We start from the raw sequence: 17,154 nt of genomic DNA on the forward strand, positions 1-17,154 counted from the left end.
ACATCCTAAAACACCCCTCTCTACAGGTAGGTGCGCACATCTGCAGGCCGCTTACAGAGCACTGAGAGAAAGTGTGCACTGGCTAAACTCTTTAAATGCACGGACCACTGCACAGTCACCATGCACTGCTTAAGAGAAATTACCAGTAGAGGCCGACTGTGGGGAGAAAACCATGCTCCCTGCTGTATCTTCCAGAAACATCAACAGTTTATCCTGTTACACAACGGGATGTTTTCTTTCTTCAAGAACAGCTGTGCCACTCCTCCCCACCCAGTGGTCATCTCCATATGTCACGGAATTAACCCTCTCATTGACCTCTCTGCTCACCAGGGCCACTTGCTCAAAAAATAGCAATTGCGATTTTTACCGATTCACAATTAAGAAATCGTAATTCCTAGTGTAAGAAAACGTACAGACTACAGACAGCGTTTCCTAGTGGGGCCGCACTAATAGACCTATCTCATGAATATTAATGAGGTGGGTCGCAATTTGTGACCCATTAGAGATTGCAGTCACCACAGGGATGGTGGTCTGCTGGGGTCAGGAGACCACCATGGTTATGATTGCTTTTTAATAAAACAATCTGATCTTTCTTCTTTTTAGGCCGAGCCTAGACAGTGCTAGGTCCACACACACCACAACTTCGCCTTGCTTTATTGTTTTTTTGCATGGTTAATGTTCACATTTGTTTGCAATTCGCCATGTGCCTTTTGTTTCTGTCTCACTCTCTCCTGCCCCTTCCCTGTCTTGGCCTCTCCACTCTTCCTCTATTTCTGTCTCACTCTCTCCTGCCCCTTCACTGTCTTTGCCTCTTCACTCTTCCACTGTTTCCGTCCCACTCTCTCCTGCCCCTTCACTGTATTGGCCTCTCCACTCTGTCTCAGTTTCCGTCTCACTCTCTCCTGCCCCTTCACTGTCTTGACCTCTCCACTCTTCCTCTATTTCTGTCTCACTCTCTCCTGCCCCTTCCCTGTCTTGGCCTCTCCACTCTTCCTCTATTTCTGTCTCACTCTCTCCTGCCCCTTCACTGTCTTGGCCTTTCCACTCTTCCTCCATCCCTCGCCCACCCTCTATCCCTCGCCCTCCCTCTATCTCTTGCCCTCCCTCTTTCTCTCGCCCTATCTCTATCTCTCTCTTGCCCTCCTTCTATCTCTTGCCCTCCGTCTATCTCTCGCCCCCCCTATCTATCTCTCGCCCTCCCTCTAACTCTCGCCCTCCCTCTATCTATCTTTCGCCATCCCTCTATCTATCTTTCGCCCTCCCTCTATCTATCTTTCGCCCTCCCTCTATCTATCTATTGCCCTCACTATCTATCGCATCACCACAGCATCACTCGGCACCACTACAGCATCACTTAGGGGCACAACAACATCACTATGTGCTACCACAGCATCACTGAACGCCACAGCATCACTTGTCGCCACTACAACATCATTCAGAGCCAACACAGCATCAATCTGTGCAACCATTCAACAACAACTGATTCAAATATGTTCTCTCAATGTTTCAAGCTTTATTACAAATGTCACAAAAAGATGTAGATATTTCACTTCTGTTCTTGGATTTTCTCGCAATAAAATACACTGAACGTAATCTTCACAAAAGTTATTTACAAAAGTTTAAGCTATTAAGCTATTGCCATTATAAAATACCACACCTTTTATTTAAGTTTTAATTATTTAAAAAAATTAAAAGCCATTGTTATTTGTAATATCAATACATCTAAGTCACGTAAATACAACACATATTGCATTACAAATGCTATAGGTGTCACATTTGCGAAAGTTAAAACTATTGGCATTGTAAATGGCAAAGCTATTATTTCGCTATTTTCAAAACCAACACATAAGTAAAAAATTTGTCATTTACAATACCAATAGCTCAGACTTTCCTGATGCGAGACTTATTGCATTGCAAATGCTTGTTTTGTAGAAAATTAGAAATATTGATGTACATAAGCAACGTTCATTTCCCTTTTCCCACTCCTCTCCCTGCACGCACCATGAATACCGTAAAGCATTGACTGCATCCCTCTGCCAGCAAAGGCCTGTACCCATGTGTACATGACGGCCATTTTAGGCACCCTGGCCTTTTGCCCGCCTAAGATTAGAATCACCGGCTTCCCTTCTGCGCGTATTTGAAACCCCCCCCCCCTCTCTCTCATGCATAGACCATGAAACCCTCTCCCTCTGCGCGACCCTGCCCTGAAAGGCAGCCCTTCTGCTTGACCCACGCAAACCCCCCATTTCCTCTTGAAGAGGCATCCTTCGCCTCAGCTGACATAGCCCTCCCCAGCTGCACCTGACTGCCCCCGCTCTCTCATGCATGAGTCATAAGATCTCTCTCTCTGTGCGACTCTGTCCCTGTGCACACCCTGGCTCCCCCTTCCCCTTCTCCCTCACACGGGCAAGTCATAAACCTTCTTCTGCAAGACCCTGTCCTTGGGAGTCACGGCCACGCCTGACCAACACCTCCTTTCCCTCCATGAATGCCCCTCTGTTGACAAGCACTCCCTCCGCGCTCGATTGTCCACGCGGCATGGATACCACTCCTTTGATGACCCCTTCCCCCGAGTCCGACTGACCACACATGTCCGAGGCCATCGCCTAAGCCAGGAGATACCATTTACTGCACTTTATTGTATGAAGTCACTCCTCTTCAAGGGACCCACTATTGATCCTGGCCAGCCCACCCCCGGAGCCATGATCAGGCGCACACATCCAAAACAGTTGACGGAACACTCAGCTGCGTGATTGCCCTCCCCTCTTATCAGCAGGTCAAGGGTCCCTATTGTGAACACATGTGGGGTAGGATTGACACGAGGATTATGTGGATGTCTTTTCCTTGTATCACAATGTCATGATTGTAATGCTAAGTGTTTTGTAAAGTATAAAAGACGGAGTCTCAGCTCACTTGTTAGAGCACCTCCCGACAGACACTGTGTTTCGTGTCCGAAATGACAGGCTCTCCTCATGAGAAATAAATTCTGTTCTCTAGATTCCTGCTTCCAGCGCCCGTCTCTTTATTTGACAACTATTCAGAATGGGAACTAAGAGGCGGCCTGCGCCAGCAGCCTGGGCATCGATAGTAATGCGGGCTCATCTTTTACAGTTTTTAGGTTTGGACTCCGTATTTACAACCCCTGTCCGTGTGCTTTTCATCATGGGGTCAGTCCTTCGGCTTTTCCTGCGGTATGTCCTCTATCCCCCATGATTTGAGACGTCTTCCGGGCGCACGTCTGAGTTTCACCTCACATGGAATCTGCAGTTTGCAAAGCTATTCTTCAGTCACTGCTGGGTCTGGCTGCTGGGGCGAGACATTTTCAACATTAGGGACCACCAGGATAACAGTGTTTGTCTTTCCAATCACCCCTCCTATCACTGGTGCCTTGATTCTTGAAATGCTGTGAATAGCGCTGTTTTACACGAACGTTCTATGAACACTACACATTGCGACAATGACTGCTCCTGACTCGTGCCCTTTTCCGTGGAGACATTGATTTTGAGTCTTGCCCGTGGTAAGGGACACAGGGGTGTCAGATATAAGGTCCCAGCTGTTTGGATCTCCCCAACTCTGCAATCAACTATTTCAAATGCCAACGTCTGCCGTCATGTGCGCAGTAAAACATATATGTAGATGCCGGAGTAGTTGAAACACAGTGTTGGAATACTTTGGCCTCCTGCATGATTGTTTCAGATCCAAGCAGACCTCTGAGTTTCTCACATCCATGTATGTACAGTCAGGTGAGCCTGTGCTTTGTGGTCATTTTTATCAGAATATAAAACTGGCCCTATAGGTACAGAATACAGTGGGAAACCGGACCAGGCAAAGAAAAAAGGTCTGACGTTGCCCGCCAGCCTTCTGACTTTGTCTCTGCTCGTTTTGAACCTTCATGTCTTTTGCAAAACTTTATTGTTAGCAGAAGCTTCTTCGTCCTTGTGAGCCTAAAACAAATAGCTAAGAGCTAGGATTTGTTTTGTTCTCAGATAGCACACTTGCTATAGCAGTTACTGAAAGGATCTACGCGGTCTCGCAATGTCTTCCTTATGAAAGTAAGAATGGGGTCACTTTGAAGTCAGTCATTGAGCTGACTGACCCTCTGACCATGCTCTAGGCTGCACTGGGAGGGACAGAAATGTAAACGACACAACAGGCCAGTGGAAGAAGAGGCCTGCATGAACGTCCTTGCAATTTACGTCTATTGCATGAATACTTTTCGTGAAATCACCAACACCTGGGCTGAATAACCTAGAAAAGAATTTTTTCTTGAAGCTCATTCGGTCTCCTCTTTTTCCTCTCTCTACCCTTTATTCTCTTTTCACCTTCTACTTTTGTCACTTTCCTCTCGATGTTGTTTCATCACAATTTCGTTATTCCTACCATGTTTCACACTCTTCCTTCCTTTATTGTTTTTACATAACAGAGCTAGAATGGGGTAGATTGGAGTCGTGCAGATTAGAGTAGACTGGGGTGTGGTAGATTGGAGTGGGGTAGAGTGGGATATATTGGGGAAGAGTGAGGGCAGTGGATGGGGTAGAGTGGGGGAGTGCATTGGATAAATTGGAATGGAATCGAGATTGGAGTGGAGTGAGGTAGAGTGCAGTAGATTGGAGTGTAGAGTGGTACATTAGGGTTGAGTGATGGTTGAGTACATTGCGGGGGGAAGGCTGGATTGGAGTGAATAGGGCAGATTGGGGTGCAGTGGATTGGGGTAGATTTGAGTGGATTGTGGTAGACTGGAATAGGGTAGATTTGGGTAGAGTGGAGTGGACTGGGGTACAATGTGCTAGAATGGAGTACATCAGGGAAGGGTAGAGTTGGGTAGAGGCGAGTAGACTGGGGTACAATGTGCTAGAATGGAGTACATCGTGCTAGACTGGAGTGGGGTCAATTGGAGATGAGATTGATACGGCATGGGATAGATTGCAGTGGAGTTTAGAGTGTAATATTGGAATGAAGGGTGGAAAACTGGATTGGGTTATATTGGGGTAGGCTGGGGTAGATTGGAGTACAGTGGGTTGGATTGGAGTAGACTGGGGTAGATTGGAGTACAGTGGTTTGGATTGGAGTAGACGGGTAGATTGGAGTACAATGGGTTGGATTGGAGTAGACTGGGGTAGATTGGAGTACAATGGGTTGGATTGGAGTAGACTGGGGTAGATTGGAGTACAGTGGGTTGGATTGGAGTAGACGGGGTAGATTGGAGTACAGTGGGTTGGATTGGAGTAGACTGGGTAGATTGGAGAACAATGGGTTGGATTGGAGTAGACTGGGGTAGATTGGAGTACAGTGGGTTGGATTGGAGTAGACTGGGGTAGATTGGAGTACAGTGGGTTGGATTGGAGTAGGCTGGGGTAGATTGGAGTACAATGGGTTGGATTGGAGTAGACTGGGGTAGATTGGAGTACGATGGGTTAGATTGGAGTAGACTGGGGTATATTGGAGTACAGTGGGTTGGATTGGAGTAGACTGGGATAGATTGGAGTACGATGGGTTGGATTGGAGTAGACTGGGGTAGATTGGAGTACAGTGGGTTGGATTGGAGTAGGCTGGGGTAGATTGGAGTACAGTGGGTTGGATTGGAGTAGACTGGGGTAGATTGGAGTACAGTGGGTTGGATTGGAGTAGACTGGGGTAGATTAGAGTACAGTGGGTTGGATTGGAGTAGACTGGGGTAGATTGGAGTACAGTGGGTTGGATTGGAGTAGACGGGTAGATTGGAGTACAATGGGTTGGATTGGAGTAGACTGGGGTAGATTGGAGTACAGTGGGTTGGATTGGAGTAGACTGGGGTAGATTGGAGTACAGTGGGTTGTATTGGAGTACAATGGGTTGGATTGGAGTAGACTGGGGTAGATTGGAGTACAATGGGTTGGATTGGAGTAGACTGGGGTAGATTGGAGAACAATGGGTTGGATTGGAGTAGACTGGGGTAGATTGGAGTACAGTGGGTTGGATTGGAGTAGACTGGGGTAGATTTGAGTACAGTGGGTTGGATTGGTGTAGACTGGGGTAGATTGGAGTACAATGGGTTGGATTGGAGTAGACTGGGGTAGATTGGAGTACGATGGGTTAGATTTGAGTAGACTGGGGTATATTGGAGTACAGTGGGTTGGATTGGAGTAGACTGGAGTAGATTGGAGTACGATGGGTTGGATTGGAGTAGACTGGGGTAGATTGGAGTACAATGGGTTGGATTGGAGTAGACTGGGTAGATTGGAGTGCAATGGGTTGGATTGGAGTAGACTGGGGTAGATTGGAGTACAGTGGTGTAATGACCGGATTCTCAGACCAGATAGGATCAGCTCACCAGAGCACCGTCAACCCAGCCAAAACGTAACCACCTCCCTCCTCAGGACCCATCTATCCAGGCACCTGGGTACCTACCTGAGGATGGGGAACTCGCAATATACAAGCTCATATCATCAGAAACACCACTAAATCTATAGGGATTACTAGGAATACTCACTGATTACTAAGGACGTCCATGCCCTACACCACACTCATACCTCATAGTCTTGCGACCACATGGGCCCAGACTAATCTACCCTGGAGCAGTTCTGATTATATACCATTACACACTGGCCACAACCAGTGCTCTCTCAAGCCACAATCCGGTGGGTATAAATACCAGTATCCTCCCTGGTACTCGCTAAACAAGCCACAATCTGGTGGGTATAAACACCAGTATCCTCCCTGGTGCTCGCTAAACAAGCCACAATCCAGAGGGTATAACGCCGCATCCCAACGACGATCCCTTTCCTATGAATACCTTCAGCTCTCTCTCTCTATGTTGGGAAGTTTCTCTCACTATTCACTTGGGGTACAATAATATTATGGAATGGCCGAATTACTTAGTGTATAACTTATTCTCTTAGCTCAAGGGCTCCTCTCTCCCTAATTATTCAGAGGTCACTTACCTGATCAAGGGCAGCATCTGTTCGTGCAGTAACACCTGACTAGAAGAACAGGTTACCTTTACTGTATAAGAATGAGGCATACACTGGTTCACTAAGAACTGGGGTATCTTTATTACAATAACATAACACCATACTATAACACATAGCCTGAAAAGTAAAATGGGAATAGACACATACACAGATCTGCGGGGTCTCTGTAAAGCTTTATTACTATACTACATCCACATGTGACTAACAGGGACTGTAAATAGACTGCACACCGCTGAAAGGAAAAGGATTAGCAACACAATAGGGACAAGGTTAATGTTTAAAGGTAAAGGACAAATATCACCTGATTAGTATGAAGTCTTGCTCTAGCTGTCATCTGGGTTCCTCTCTCGTCTGTGCCTTAGCTCGTCTCAGAAACACGCATCTGCGCTGATCACTCTGCACTGGATTCCTCTCCCCCACGAACTCTCTCCACCTTCCAACTTCAGCCTAATAGTTTCTGCCGCTCTGATAACCGTTCGCTCCACTAGCTTCTTCACTCTGTCTAATTATCTCAGCTCCAATGTCCAATTCACTCCAGCTGCTCCCACAGACTAATCCACAATATAACTTCAGTCTCTTCCAAAAGGTATCACTTCAGACTCCAGCTGATCACAACTCCTTCTGATAAGTAACTGCTTCTGACTGCTTCCTTCAGTTCCAAACATCATCTCACTTCTCTCTGTTCAAAACACCATCTGTTCACAACTGCTTCTGGCTTCTCTCTCTGGTTCCAGCTCACTGACTGTCTGTCTGTCTTCTCTCTGTTCCAAGCATCTTCTTCTTTCTCTGGCTCCAACTGTCTCACTGACAAACTGACTAACTGACTTCTCTCTGTTCCAAGCATCCACTGTCTCTTCTTCTCTCCTCTGCTCCAACTCCTTCTGAACTCAACTCTTTCTGCTCCAATCATCGACTCAACTCCTTCCAACTCAAACTCTTTCTGACTGACTCCGCCTCTGCACTTCACTAATATGGAATGCTGTCTCCTCATGGAAAGTTCCAGCCAGCAGCCTCCTCCCACCGATTCCATGTACCAGGCTCCTTGCGCTAGACGCTCCCACAGTGACCAGCTGCTTGTTTCGTCTAGAGACCTGAGCCCAGAGACACTTCCTGATTAGATTCAGCTCTGGCCGGTTCTCTACAGTTCGCTTAGGGCGAACAACACCTCATAACTAAAACATTACCTTTACCCTGCAAGCATCTCAGTTCTGCAGGGACAGAAAGCAAAATGGAGTCTCTCTAGTTCTGGGCCTTGTAGGCCTAAGAAGGATGAAATAACACTTGGCTCTGTCAGAGTACCTACACAAACCATACCAATATGTAATATAAAGTCAGGACTACAGGATCCACCCTCTACTATAGGTAGGATGATGAAAGGACACATAATTATGTCAAAGCCAATAGGCAATAGATGGATTAGAGTCAAGAATAAGGGATCTATCATCATATTAAACAGCTATCCTCTAGTATATACTTCTAGGTTCTGAAAAAGGCCTGAAAAGAACCAACACAAGGCAAGAATAGAGATTCAGGATGGTAGCAAGCTTAAAGTCACCATCACTCAGAAGTAGAGCCAAAAACCCGGTCACTACAAGCGGGTTGGATTGGAGTACAATGGTTTGGATTGGAGTAGACTGGAGCAGAGTGTGGTAATCTTTTGTGGATTGTGGTAGATAGAAGTGGGATGTGGTACATTGGGGAGTGGTCGATAGGATTAGATGAGAGTGGAGTAGATTGGAGTGGAGTAGGGTAGATTCGGACGGGATAGATTGAGTGGTGTATATTGCTGTAAACTGAAGGGAGTGGGGTATATTGGTGTGCAGTGGAGTGGGGAGGAGTGCAGTGGGGTGAGTGGAGTGTGATAGATTGGAGTGTCTTACAATGGAGTGCCATAGTGTGGAGTATCTCTCACCAAATACTCCTGAGAGATTCCAGGACATCGGGTTTCAAGGGGTCACTCTAAAATGGTAGACAGACTTTCTAACAGATAGAACGCAGTCACTTTGTGTACTTTCAGATCTAAGACCACCAAAGTCACCAAGGGAGTACCCCAATGCTCCTGCTTGAGCCCTACCCTCTTTTTTGATCAAATATATTTTTATTGAGTTCCACAAAGCAATGGTATACATACAATATATGAAGAAACAAAAAGCGATTTCGTGGCGCCCGTCCCCGACCCAGCAGCGCACCCCTCTGAGTGTCCATGAGGTGAGGCAAGTCCGGGCGCCCGGGTATGCTATCTTGGCGGAGGGGCATGCCCCCCTGCGGCCATCCGAACTCTTTTCCACCAACTCCCAAACAAGCCCTCCCTCCCACCCCACCCCAACTGTATCCTACCCCTTCAACTACCCCCAAGCCCCCCCAACCTCCCTCCTCCCGCCCGGTGTGTTCCTTGTAGCACCGATGTTGGTTGTACTGTGTAGAGGCTAGACTTTGTGTTCCGCCCTGGTCCCTTCATCACTAAACCCCTCCGCCAATTTCAGGACCCGGAGATACCTCGGGCATGTGAGCTCCGTAAATTCCTGGGAAAGTAGAGAGATGAGTGGACGCCAGGTTGCTCTGAAGGTTTCGGAGGACTGAGTAAGCGAGGCCTGTATCCTTTCCATTCCCATGATGTACCATAACCGATGTAACCACCCCGTGTGTGTGGGCTGCCTAGTGGACCCCCAGAGTGACAAGATGTGCTGCGTCGCTGCCCCCACTGCCAGTCCCATCTGTTTTCCCCTCATGGATTTGAGGGGGAACGTCAGGTCGTTCGGCAGTCCGAGAACAGCATATGCTGGGAATCGTGGAATGTCGGTGTCAAAGTGAGTGTCTATGTCCTTGAGTACCGCTGTCCAATATTCCCGTACCTCGGTACAGTCCCACATGATGTGTAGCATGGTCCCCGTGTGCCCGCACCCTCTCCAACATTTAGGGTCTTTGCTCGGATTCCCTTGGTGTAGACGCTCAGGGGTCAAGTGCCAGTAGTAGGCGATCTTGACCGCCGCCTCCCTGCTAGCGGTATTCCTGGCCGTGTGATGAGCACGGTGGTATACTTCTCGCCATTCTTTAGCTGAAAGAGCGTGCCCCAGTTCCCTCTCCCAGCGCCTCTGCCCAGCAGATTTCTCCGAAGGGGGGGGAGGGGACAGCATCTGATATAATTCCGTGATGGACCTTGTGTCCGATGTTTTGGTCACTATCCAACGCTCATAGGGGGTGAGGGGGCGTCCAACCAAAGGCGCCACATCGGCGTGCGTCAGCCAGTGCCTAAGCTGGAAGTACTGGTAACGGAGTGGCTTATCCAGTGAATAGTGTGCTGTCACGGCATTCCATGTCATGAAGCCCTCCGTATCGAAGAGGTGGCCCGCTGAGCGACACTCGGATTGTCGCCACTGTGGGAATGAGCTCGCGGAGCTGCCAGGGGGGAACGCCGGATTATCCAGCAGAGGCGTCATGGGGGAGGGAAAGGTCGTCAGGCCCCTTGGGACCGCGGTGGCATCCCACACTTGCAAGAGGGTCCTGGTGATGGGGGATCTTTTGAGGTACGGTGGTCTGTCTGGGCGCGCCAGGTAGGGGACCTTCCAGAGGGCCAGGCCCGCCATGGCCCTGTCCTGGAACAACCAGTGCTTCTCCGAGGTCGGTCGGTCCCACTCCAGGAGGAATCTAAGCTGAGCCGCTTGGAAGTAGCGCTTGAGATCCGGAACCCCCAGACCCCCCTCCGCTGTCGTCCTTGTGGCCAGGTCACGCCGCAGTCTGGACCTTTTATACGCCCTTTCATAGTGATGCAGGGCATCTTGTAGTTTCTTCAACATCCCCAATGGGGGAGTGACCGGGATGGTCTGGAATACATAAAGGATCTTGGGCAACAGGGACATTTTTATGGCCGCCACCCGGCCCAGCCATGAAAGCGGCTGTTGCTTCCACCTCGCGATGTCCCCCTGGACTCGCGACAGCAGCTTGGAATAGTTAAGGTCGACCGTTTGAGCGGTTGACGGCGTCAGGTCTATCCCCAGGTACTGCACGGTGGTGCTGACCTCAAGCCCCCCTACGTGCAGCGAAGCCCTGTTAGCTGGTCGGGTGTTGCTACCTAGCGGCAGGACGACGGACTTCTGGACATTCATTTTGAAGCCCGACACTACCCCAAACGCGGTCATTTCCGATAGGAAGGCCGGCAGAGAGACCCGAGGGTTATCCACCGCCACCAGAATGTCGTCCGCGTAGAGGCTGATGGTTTGCTCCACTCCTCCAAACTTGATCCCGGCTATGGCTCGGTTGTCCCGTACACGCTGGGCAAATGGCTCGATATAAAGGGCGAACAGGAGCGGCGAGAGTGGGCAGCCCTGCCGCGTGCCTCTCTGGATGTCGAACGGCTTAGAGCTGACCCCGTTGACTTTGATGGTCGCCCTCGGGGACGTGTAGCATCCCGCCACCCAGGAGCGGAATCGCGGACCCACTCCGAATTTGACCAGTGTCTGTTCCAGGAACCTCCAGTCCACCCTATCGAACGCCTTCTCGGCGTCCACCGAGAGCAGTGCTGCGTCCGAGGCATTGGCGTATGCTTTGTCTATGACATGCATAATGCGCTTTGTATTATCCGCGCATTGCCTGGAGGGGACAAAGCCCGCCTGGTCAGGGTCGATAACGCCCGGTAGGCACGGGCCCAGCCGGGAGGCCAGGATGCCCATGAAGAGCTTAAGGTCCACGTTGAGGAGCGAGATCGGCCTATACGCTGCGCAGCGTGAGGGGTCTTTGCCCGGTTTTGGAAGGACCACGACTTCTGCCTCCAACATCTCCCTCGGGATTGAGCCCCGGCCCTCGAATGAGTTGAATAGCTTTGTAAGGACTGGCGCCAGGATGGGGCAGAAGGTTTTATAAAAGCCCGCGGAGGAGCCGTCCGGGCCCGGAGCCTTCAGGGGTTTAAGACGGGCAATGGCCGCTATGACCTCCTCCAGGCGGAAGGGAGCATCTAGCGCTGCGGAGTTCACATCGTTAAGAGCAGTGACCTCCATAGACTCCAGGTAGGTCTTCCCCTCCTCCTCCCCTATGGTTTGATCGGCGGCATACAGCTGCTCATAGAAAGTCCGGAATGCCTCCGCTATGTGGTCATCCTCTCGGACCTCGCCACCATCGTCACCTCGAATCACAGGGATCTGCGAACGGACGGTTTTGGCCTTGAGTTTGCTGGCCAGCAGGCGGCCCGTCTTGTCTCCCCCCACGTAATACGTGTGACGGAGGCGGAGTGCCGCATATTCCGCCCTGTCCAGATCTAGACTCGCCAGCTGCGCCCTGACCGCTTTCAGCTTGCGCCAAATCCGGGGGGCTCCCGTCCGGCTGTGGACCCGCTCCAGTTCTAGCACCTGTGTCTCCAAGTCCCGTCTCCGATCCTTTCGCTCCCTATTTTCCGCCGCGGTGATCGCCATGATTTCGCCCCTGATGACCGCCTTCAGCGCCCCCCACAGTGTCGCCTGGGTCACCTCTCCCGTGTCGTTCTGGTCTAGATAAGTGGTGATGCTTTGGGACAGTTGCTGCACAACTCCCTTGCGTGCCAGTATATTTTCCCTGAGTCGCCACTTGCCCCTATGTGGAGGAGTACGCGGGACGGTCATTTGGAGGGTCACCGCGTTGTGATCTGAAAGTGCCGCCGGCGTAGTGTCAATGTCCTGAACCATGGGAAGTATGTCATTCGAGCCCAGGAAGTGGTCTAGTCTGGCATATGTGTGATGCACATGAGAGTAGAAGGTGTATCCCGGAGCAGTTTGATGTTTGTCCCGCCAGATGTCAGTGAGCCCTCTGTCCCCTAACCACTGCTTCCCTGTCACTGACAGCGCTCCGGAGTCCCCAAACCTCTTCCCAGACCTATCCTTCTCATTGTCCATGACCAGGTTCAAGTCCCCCCCCCCACTAGTACCAGTCGCAAATCTCCCGAGAGCGCTTCAGACAGCGCACCTTTCAAGAAAACCTCTTGTTTGGTGTTGGGTGCATAAATGGAGCCCAGTGTGAAGGAGGAGGTGCCTACATGTATCGTATGTGCTAGGAGCCTGCCCCTGATTTCGGCCACTTTATTCCCAACCCGCCCTTTGAAGTGCCTGGCCACGAGTATAGCGACACCCGCTTTCTTTTCGCCAGTCGCGGAGTAGAATTGGTGGGGGAAGGCCCTAGCCTTCATGCGGTGCCAATCTTTCGCCAAGAGGTGCGTTTCTTGTAACAGACATATTTCAGCCTCCGAGCGCTCAAGGAAGGAGATGACTGCCCTTCTTTTGACGGGATTATTGAGTCCCTTGACATTAAGTGAGAGGATACGTATGGTGTCAGCAGCCATGAGTGCGCGTGCGTCCCTTCTGCCGTGCCCTAGACCTCCAACCAGCCCAACCCCTAGTACCAAACACCACTTGATAGTGAACAAACCGAGCTCCCCCCCTCCCCTCCTCCCAAGCCCCAACTCCCCCCCCAACAGTCCCCTGCACCCCTCCCCCCCCAACTGGTGAACATTGTCCCAGGCCAATCATGAGACAGTCTAGGCCTGTGGTAAATGAGTCAATGAGTGGGTGTGTGGCAGTGGCGGCTCACGGCCCCCCGTCCCCCCCCCCATCCAGGAGCCAAAACGTATCTGATGTCAACCTTCACCAAAATCCATTTAGGGGCCAGCGCCCGTGTCTTTGGATACTTCCTGGATTGCTGCAGCTTGTTCCAAGGCCACCGTGTCCGGATCGGGCTTGAGAGGCTTCTTCCGCTGTCTGTTCCGCCGCACAGTCTGCCATCCGTCCCCCGACCTCCCGGGGGAGCCCGTCCCGGCCCCAGAGGACTGTCGGTCTGCCATCTCGTCCTGTTGTGGGTCCTCATAGGGGATGCCTAGCACCTCACATGTGTCTCGCAGGGAACGCAACTGGTGGAGGGTGCCATTCCACTTAAAGACCAGGCGGAACGGGTGTCCCCAGGAATACGGGACCCCCTCTTTACGCAGGAAAGTAGTGGTGACCCTAAACGCTCTCCTCTTTTGTAGGGTGGACGCAGCCAAGTCTTGAAAAAGTTCCACATTGTGATCTTGGAAGCGAAGGGGTTGCTTGTGACGAGCCTCCCTCAGGATGCGCTCCTTCAAGGGATAGTCCGGCAGAAAGGCCAAAATGTCCGGTGGGGGGCCCTGGGTCCGGCGGGCCGGGCCCACACGGTGGGCTCTGTCAATTCGAACCGCGAAGTCCTCTCCTTCCCCCAGCACCATCCGGAAGAGCGCCTGCAGGTATCCAGCCATGTCTTCCCCCTCCGCCTTGAGCGGCACATTTCGGACTCGAATGTTATTGCGTCTGGAGCGGTTCTCCAGATCCTCCGCGTGGGTCTGGAGATCCATCTGCTGATCATGAAGACGGGTGATCTCCTGCCGAAGGAGTTCTATTTCCTCACTGCGGGCCTGGCCCGAGAGCTCGTTGGCCGCCACTCTCTCCCCCAGTTCGTCGACGTCCCGCCGGAGTTCCTTGTGCTCCCCGGTCATTTCCTGTCGGAAAGTTTGAATATCGTCTTTTAGGGAGGCGAAGAGGGATTCCATGAACGCCTTGGTCGCTGGCGCCTCGCCCTCTGGCAGATCTTTCCCCCCGGGGGGGGAGTCTCGTCGCCGGTTTGTCCGGGCTTTTCTCGGGCTTAGGGGGTCCCTTGACCAGCATCTCCGAGATGTTGCGGTTCCCTTTCCGGTTCGACATGGCTATCCCAGCCGTGGGCCCTAGCCTGGTCAGGACTCCGTGTGATTCGGCAGGGTGCTCCGATGCGCTCTGGCCGTAGTCTGAAAAGGCTGGTATCGTGTCCCAGGGCCTCTTCCCTAGGCCACGGGCCTCGACCCGGCTGCTGTCCCTCGCTCGAGGTATAGGGCTGGCTCCCGCCTGGTATCCCCGGGCTGCAGGCCCCACGCTCGGTGCTCCCCTTTCCAGGGCCTTCCGCACTTCAGGCCTCCCTAGGCCCCAGGCGCGCTTCAGCCAGGCGTAGGTGGGGGATTGCGTCCCGGCCGCCTTCTGGGCGCCGCACACCTTCTTCGCAAGGGCGCCGAGCTCCTCTACTGCCCGGGGTCGATATGCCCCACCGGCCCGCTGCACAGCCGGGCCGTGCTTCCTCGGCTGGGCCCACGCCTGGGCCCCGTGTTGTGTCCCGTCGGCCGACGGACCTGGCTCCTCTCAGGCAGTTAGGCCGTGGACTACTGTTGCAGGCCTGCTCTCCCCGGCCACCGCAGACACCGTGGGGGGTCCCCACCAGTTCACGGCCCGCGCCAGTAGCGCCGTGCCAGGGCCGACCCGCCCCTTGGCCGTAGCGCCGCTCTCCCTCAGTCGCGCTGGCAAGCGTCTCCGGCCCTCTGCGCTCACCTCAACTAGGCCCACGCCGGGGCCTCGCGTAGATTCTGGGGCCGGCGGGCCCGGCGCCTTGTTGCCACTCCTCTGTCTGCGCCGGTCGCCGCCTGGTGATGCCGGGTGATACCTCCGGGGCTCCGGAGTCGCTGTCGGGACCCCCGACTCTTCCACTCGCCGGCCCCAGGTGTCGCTTGGGGCCTCTCCGGGCCGCTCGGCCCCTGCACACAGGTCGCTGCCGCCCGCACTAGCCCCACGCAGTCAGGCAGCTCCTCGCATCGGCGGTCCGCGGCAGCTTCGAGCCTCGCCGCCGGTTCCTCCGGTGTCGCACTGCTTCCCGGTTCTTGCCCGCTGCAGTTGGCCGGCTCGGTGAGGGCGAAGGTCCGCAAGGTTCCCTGGCAGGGGGGTCGAGCCCGGGGAGCCTCTGCGAGACACGTCTTACCGAGCCGCCATCTTAGCCACGCCCCCGAGCCCTACCCTCTTTAACATTTATGTCACTCCCTTGGCAAATCTGATGAGAACCCTGGGATTCAGTCCCATCTCTTATACAGACGACACCCAGCTCCTACTCACCTTCGACAAATCCAATTCCAATATACAATTCTCCTTCTTGGAGGGCATAAAGACCATCGCTGCCTGGATGAGAGCTAAATACCTACAACTTAATGCCCAAAAGTTGGAGTTCATGTTGTTTGGAGGTGCAGCAATAAGCTGGACTCCCAGCTGGTGGCCGGAGGAACTGGGATCTGCTCCCACTCCAAAAGGAGTGGTCAAGAACCAAGGTGTCCGGATCAACAAGAATCTTACCCTTGAAGCACACACCACTACCACCTTTGGTACCTGCTAGCACACACTCAGCCTTCATGGAGGAGTGTATCCCATGCTACCTTCCTCCACAAGAAAAACCCTGATGCAGGCTCTTGTGCTTAGCCTTCTGGACTATGTTATGTTATGTTAAATGATTATTTGTAGAGCGCACAACTACTCAATTGAGTGTCCCGGCGCTGAAGCAAGATGAAGGCCAAGCCAGGTGGGAAAAACCAAGCTCTGGAATTTTTACAGCTGAAACAACCACGTTTTTAGAGATTTTCTGAACACAAGGAGATCATGTGTCAACCTTAAATCCACTGGTAGATTGTTCCACAATTGCACCTGGAAGGAACGACCCCCGATACGTGCCCGAAGGTATCTGGGGGTCCAAGCCAGTTGCAATGCTGCTGACCTGAGTACACGGTGTGGGTGGTAAAATTGGACTCTCTTTGTGATGTACCCAGCCCCTAAACTGTGGAGAGCCTTAAAAGCCAAAACCATGGCTTTGAAATGGATCATTTTGTGGACCGGGAGCCAGTGTAGGCATTTCAGCTGTGTGGACATGCGGGCTCTGGGGCCAAGCATGAGAATGGTTCTTGCTGCAGCGTTCTGGGTCACCTGCAGTCTAGTCAGTAAATACTCAGGCAGCCCCAGATAGAGTACATTCACGTAGTCCAACCTGGAGATTATTAATGCCTGGACCACCGTTTTTCTGTGGGTGATAGACAGGAGGGGCAGGAACTGTTTCAGCATTTTGAGCAGGCCAACGCAAGAACCAGCCACCGATTGGATCTGTGCCTGCATGGAAAGATTACCATCCAACTTTTTTTTGTACATTATTTTTAGAGTTTTATATAGCGCGAACTAGACCTGAATCGGGTATCAGAGCGCTTTACGTAGTACCAGTTATGTTACATGAGGAGACACATTCATTTTTGTTAGTCACAGGGAGATTAAGTGATTTGCCCAGAATCACAGGATGTTTTGGCGTCATTACCGAGACTCGAACCCAGGTTCCCCAGGTCCGAGGTCGAGCGCCCTAGCCGTTAAGCTGTTAGACCAACACCTCTCCCCATCATCAGACATGGGGT

The sequence above is a fragment of the Lissotriton vulgaris genome, chromosome 1_1 (assembly GCF_964263255.1).
Source record: "Lissotriton vulgaris chromosome 1_1, aLisVul1.2, whole genome shotgun sequence".
Lineage (NCBI taxonomy): Eukaryota > Metazoa > Chordata > Amphibia > Caudata > Salamandridae > Lissotriton > Lissotriton vulgaris.